Source organism: Eucalyptus grandis, chromosome 10 (genome assembly GCF_016545825.1).
Source record: "Eucalyptus grandis isolate ANBG69807.140 chromosome 10, ASM1654582v1, whole genome shotgun sequence".
NCBI classification, from domain to species: Eukaryota; Viridiplantae; Streptophyta; class Magnoliopsida; order Myrtales; family Myrtaceae; genus Eucalyptus; species Eucalyptus grandis.
The window spans coordinates 15380170-15386484 of NC_052621.1; positions in this window are offsets into that span (position 1 = coordinate 15380170).

Below are 6315 nucleotides of genomic sequence, written 5' to 3' on the forward strand. Positions count from 1 at the left end.
GGGAACTAGGTGGTCGAGCGGGCTGTGGGACAGTGGCTTGGCTGGCTATAGCTGATTTTCTAGATGAGGCGGCAGTAGAAAGACAGAGAGGAAATGAAAAAATGAAGGAGATGAAGTGAAGAAGAAGAAGAAGAAGAAGAAGTTGCTACAGTGGTTCTACAGGGGGGTTCACACACAAATGGAGAAAGGGAGGAGAGAGAGAAGAGAGAGGGGGACAAGGGGTCATGCAAGTCCAGGCATGAACCAATGGCAAGCCAAGAGAAAATCAAGCAATGATCATAATTGGCACAAAGTCTTCAGCCCACAAAAGTCCTTGCATCCTCCAATGGCCATTTTCCACCAATTTTTTTTCACAAAACCAACCTAATTGACAGCCAAAATTGCCTCCCTTGCTACCCACATGAATTTCCATCTAATTTCTTTCACTTTCTCACCAAACCAAGTCATTTTGGTGGTCAATTTATCCCTTGAAGCTGCCATACGAATATCCTTTTTATTCACCACATATCCATCCAATTTGAAGGCCAAAAATCAACATGAAAGTGGCCATCCGAGTTTTCACCATTTTAATTTGCAGAATTGATATTTCACAAAAAAATCCCGGACTCAACGAAAACTTCCCCAAAGATGAGACGAGGTCCTAAAAATAAATTGTGACACGCTCGAATGTTCGATTCCCAAAACTGAGTTCAATTTCTTAGTTAAAATCAAATGGATGCAATTTTAACGCTACCCAACTTACGAGGTAGCATTCAGGGATTTTATCGCGTTTAACTTGTGATCAATAATTTTCGATCCACATTTGTACATCTCCAACTCATCAGCGACTCTCGATTGTCGTAAAAATCTTAAAGTTTCAATTATGGGAATCGAGTACAGAATTGACAGAAAATTGAGTTAGTGCCATTTGACGCGAATTTTGCAATCATGTGGAATCATCCACAATTTAATTACGTCATTCCATCGAATCGACCTATATCTGATCACTAATCGATTATAATGGTGCCGTATTGACCATTGCCAATTATCATGGTCGAGTAGTTGATTTTTGATCAGATTCTCAAGTATGTTGCATTTATATACCTTAATGGCTTCACATGGTAGATGAGTTAACTCGTGAGTGATCAACTCAGAGAAAAATGACCATTGGTGCCGTATTGACCATTGCCAATTATCATGGTCGAAAATTCAAGATGTTACAACTCTTCCCCTCTTATAAAAATTTCGTCCTCAAAATTTAAACCATTTTAATTCTTTTTCGAAAGGGTGGGAGTATTGGCATTTCACCGATTGCTCGCTTCCCATGATGTTGCCAGACCACTTTGATAAAAAAAGATCGTCTTATTGCGCAGCACTTGCTCCTTTCGATCCACAATCTGAACTGGTCTCTTCATGTACGACACTTTCTCGAATAACTTTGAGGCGTTGACTGGCTGTTGGACTAACTCAAGGCCCTTAATTTTATGCTCCCCAACTTCGTCCCAATAGACAGGAGTTTTGCATGCTCTGCCATACAACGCTTCAAACAGTGCCATTTGGTACTTTGTTAATAACTGCTACGATGAGCTTCTAAAAAAATCTCCTCCCTAAGCTTTGCATCGTCAGGTATACACAATGGCTCACGAAACTTTAATGTTTCGTCCTCAGAAACTTGAAAGTCAACTTTTCTCTTTTCCGTATCTTCCTGCAGAATCTGAATCTCAGGATCTGCCAACTGCAATGTCTTGATTCTTATTTGCACTTCCAGTTCAATTATGAGACTGGCCATAAGACTTGAAAGTTGGCCTACCTCAAATTTGAAAACCGAATCCCAAGCTCCTTCAAGTATGATCCACTCCTGAATCACCATTTGTATAATCGATGATCCGACTCAACGCATCTTCGACCTTGTTAGCTTTTTCGAGATGATATAGGATGTCGTAGTCATATTCCTTGAGAAGTTCCATCTAACAACGATATCTCATGTTCAACTCCTTTTGAGACAATAAATACTTTAAACTCTAATGATTTGTAAAGATTTGGAACTTTTCTCCGCACAAGTAATGCCTCCAAATCTTCAAAGCGAAGATAATTGCTACGAGTTCTAAGTCACGTGTCACGTAATTTAGCTCATGAGACCTCAGTTGACGGGATGCGTATGCAACCACTCTTCCATGTTGCATTAAAACGTAACCGAGTCCTCTAAATGACGCATCACTAGAGATCTCATACCCTCCAGGACCAGATGAAATTGTCAACACGGGTGCTGTAGTCAGCTTCTGTTTAAGCTCTTGAAAACTATGCTCGCACTTGTTTGTCCATACAAACTTATTTTCCTTCCTTAGCAATTGGGTCAAAGGCACGATTATTGCTAAAAATCTTTCTACGAACTGTTTATAATAACCCGCCATTCCTAAGAAACTTCTTATCTCTATCACTGTTGTGGTCTTAGCCAATTGATCACGGCTTCCATCTTGGTCGGGTCCACGAAAATCCCCTCACTAGAAATCACGTGACCTAGGAAAGCTACACGAGTCAACCAAAACTCGTACTTATTGAACTTGACGTACAATCCATGTTCTCGAAAGGTCTAAAGTATTGTCCTTAAATGTCTTTTGTGCTCCTCAACGGTCGTGTTCACAATAGTTGCCAAGTAACCTTGGCAACCCACATCCAGTAATTGGTTGCCTTAAGCGACGAGATTAAGGTAATCCCTCCTCCTCGACTTCTAATAAACTCGAAACTTTCACTTGCTAACGGTTTAAATTGGATTATTTCACAATAACAATCCATTACAGCAAGATGCTCCTTGAGCCAACCCTTTTCATTTACGATATCAAAGTTATACATAGGCAAAATAGTCAAGTACAACTCTAGCCAATGATTCTCCTTTCTACGACTTCATTTCAATAAACCAAAGTTCTACAAGCTTAATCATATTTCCTCTGCGCCATTCTAATAAAATTAGCCTGGGAACATTCTCCCCCTGATCGACACATAACTTAGTTCATTCTTGTCCCCTTCGCCATCCTAGTAGTGCCCTGTCTACAGTAGTGGTGGCTGTATTCCCATAGGCCTGTGTGAACAGTCCCTAATCTAGTGGCGTGCTAGCCACACCTGTAGCAAACTCTTGTCCTAGAAAAACATGAGGCCGATCCATGTTGTCTCCCATAAAAACGGCATGCACCGTTCAAGTTAGGTGCCAACTTTCCTATCCCGCCTTTTTGGTTGGAAGGGATGGAATACCTCCCTCCCGTCATTGACCTCTTCCCAAACCAATCATTGTCTCTGCTAGGCCCGAACTGCGACCCAAATGCAGCAACTCGCTCATTCAAGTTCCTCTCGATTAACTATGCCCTCTCATACAGAGCGTTGTAATTCTTCAGATTAAACGGCACCAACGCATCCTTAATCTCTGGTTTGAGGCCATCCTCGAGCCTCCTACCTTTGTCTACTGGATCCTCGATCGGTCTTGGCGCGTATTGGGACAGCTCAGCAAACTTCGCCTTATACTGGTCCACAGACATCAGACCTTAATGAAGACGTTGAAACTTTGCCATCTTCTGCTCTCTAGCATAGTCAGAGAAGTACTTTCCATTAAAGATTTCAATGAAGGTATTCCACACCGGGACCACGCCTTTAGGAAACACTTTTCCTCTGGTGGCCCTCCACTAAGTGCTTGCATTTCCTTGCAACTGGTAAACCACCAGGACTACCTTGTCTTCCTCATAGTGCCTCAGCAATGCGAAGGCCTTCTCTAATTCTTGGATCCAGAGGTTACAGCCTCGGGATTGCCTACTCCAGAGAACCTCCGCGGTTTCAGCTTCAGAAACTACTCAACTAAATTGTGCATTGGTCGCTCCTCGATCACATTCCCAAGCGAGACTTCAACAGGTGTGGCTACAACAGCGACAACAACATTGGCAGCAGTAGTAGCGATGGTGATAGCAGTGGCTTGATTCTGCGCTTGATGTCCCATCAAGTTCCCAAGGGTCTCTAGCGCCTGCACAATCCCGTCTATTCTAGGATCGCCGGGTGCTGCTACACTAGTATCGGCCTACCGCGGTACTCTAACACTCGCGCTAGCCTAGGCCGGCGCTCTACCTCAAGTACCGACCCTAGTTAGTGTCCTACCCCGAGTGATAGATGCCACTATCCTCTTCCTAGGAGTCCTCTATTTCGGATCGATCATAAATGCAGACTCTCTACAGACACTTGCTTTCCAATTCTAACACAGAATTAGAAAACTGAGTGACCCACACAAAATAATCAACCAGTCAATCACAGGTGTCAGCATAAGGAAAAAATCTTTCCTACTAACTATACCATGACCCATCGTACCTTATCACTCCAAACACTAACCAGCTCTGATACCACTTAAGGCAGGGATATCACGCCCTGAATCTCGAGAACGCGAACATCCCTCGATAGTCGATAGAAATGCGACATTCCCAGAACGCGTCGCTGACCCATTAATTTTATAAACGTACAGAAGTAAATTGAACAAACTCCAAACAACCAACAATCAAAGGGATAGTAGGAACACACTTTATATACATAACCAGTCGGGTCTACACAACTAAAAGGGTGGTGTGAGGATGGTAAGGCCAGCCTCGAGCGAGGGCCGACAAGGCCTCGCCCAGGGCAAGTGACGATCACCGACCCTCACTTGGGGCCGACGAGGCCCTCCGAGATCTGGCAAGCCTCGCCAGCCCCAAGTAAGGACTAACGAGGCCTCGCCAAGGGCGAGCGACGATCGTCGACCCTCGCTTGGGGCTGGTGAGGCTCGTTGAGATCTGGCAAGCCTCGCCGGCCCCAAGCGAGGGCCAACGAGGCCTCACCTAGGGCGAGCGACAATCACTGGCCCTCCCCTGGCCAGGCGAGGGCCGACCACCCCCGCCCAACTCTGGCAATTGTTGCCCGGCCCCTCCGGCGATGGGCGGCGGGGGGGAGAGGAGTTGCTGATTTTTTTTTTTAACAATTTTTTTTTAAATAAATTTTTTAACTTTTCTTTTTAGTTTTTGGTGAAAATAAGATAAAATGAATAAACCTTTTTTTTGGGAAAAATAATTAAAAATAATTAAAAAAATCCATGTGGAAAATAAAAAATTATTTAAAATGCCATGCGAGCATTTTTAACGAAAAATGCTAACGGTATTAACTTTAGAACTCGATTGAAAAAATTTGACAAGTTTTAAAACTTGATTGCACTTTTTGCAAGTTTTAGGACTCAATTGCTTTTCGTGACAAGTTTTAGGACTTTTGGAGACTTATCCCTTAACTTTTTGGTCAACCCTTTAACCAAAAGTCAACCAGTCAACCCCGAGTCAAAAATTGACTTTTTACCCAAAAAATATTCCATTTAGCTTTAATTTCACTTTTGTTAAAGCAATTTCTTGAAAATTCAAAGATTTGACCAAAAAATCAACATTTTAGGTGGTCAAACCTTTGACCAAAAATGGAAAAAATAAAAAATACACAAATATATTTATTTTAATGTCAATTTGACTTTTGTGTCGAAAATTTCATAAAATCTAATTAAGAACCTTGATTTCTAAATTTTTCAGTTTTAGATTCTAAATCGACCAAAAATAAAATAACTTTTATTTTAGCCATGATTAGGTGTAGTTCTTTCTTTGACATTTGGTTTAAGGACTATTTTAGATCCGCTTATGCATTCAATTTCACGATTTACCAAGTCAAAATGAAAATTGCCGTTTTGAGCCCTAATTAGGGGACTAAAATTGATTCTTCATAACTTGTGAACGGATGATTGTTTCTTACTCATTTCCTTAAGATAAGTTCAAATTCGAAATCAATTTTGAGAAATTTAAACCAAAACTTATCAATTTGAAGAATATTATCCTCTCAAGCATAAGAAAATCAAACAATTAAGCTTTAATCGACAAAATTCGAATTGACCCATTTATGGTTATGGTTTAACTTCAAAAATTAGGTTCAATTTTAATATTAGGCCTAGATTCATTTTTGACATAAGCTCGAGCGCTTCAATTCAAGGTCAATTTGAATGTGATAAGTGATCTTACACATGGGTAGTTCATTAAATAAGACAATTGTAACATCAATTGAATTGAATTTTAGTTAATTTGCAATGCCCATTGAATTGCAAATATTACATTTTTAGTCCTTTAGGCCTAATTTAAAGCACCCATGGTTTTAAATCGTTACTTTTCACAATAATCATTCAATTAGGTCAATAAAAGACCTATAAATCATGTTCATAAGGTTTGATTAGCTTAATTGTACCTTAATTGATCAATTTCTTCTTAAATATGGTAAAATTCATTTTCAATTTGGTCCTATAGGGACCAAATT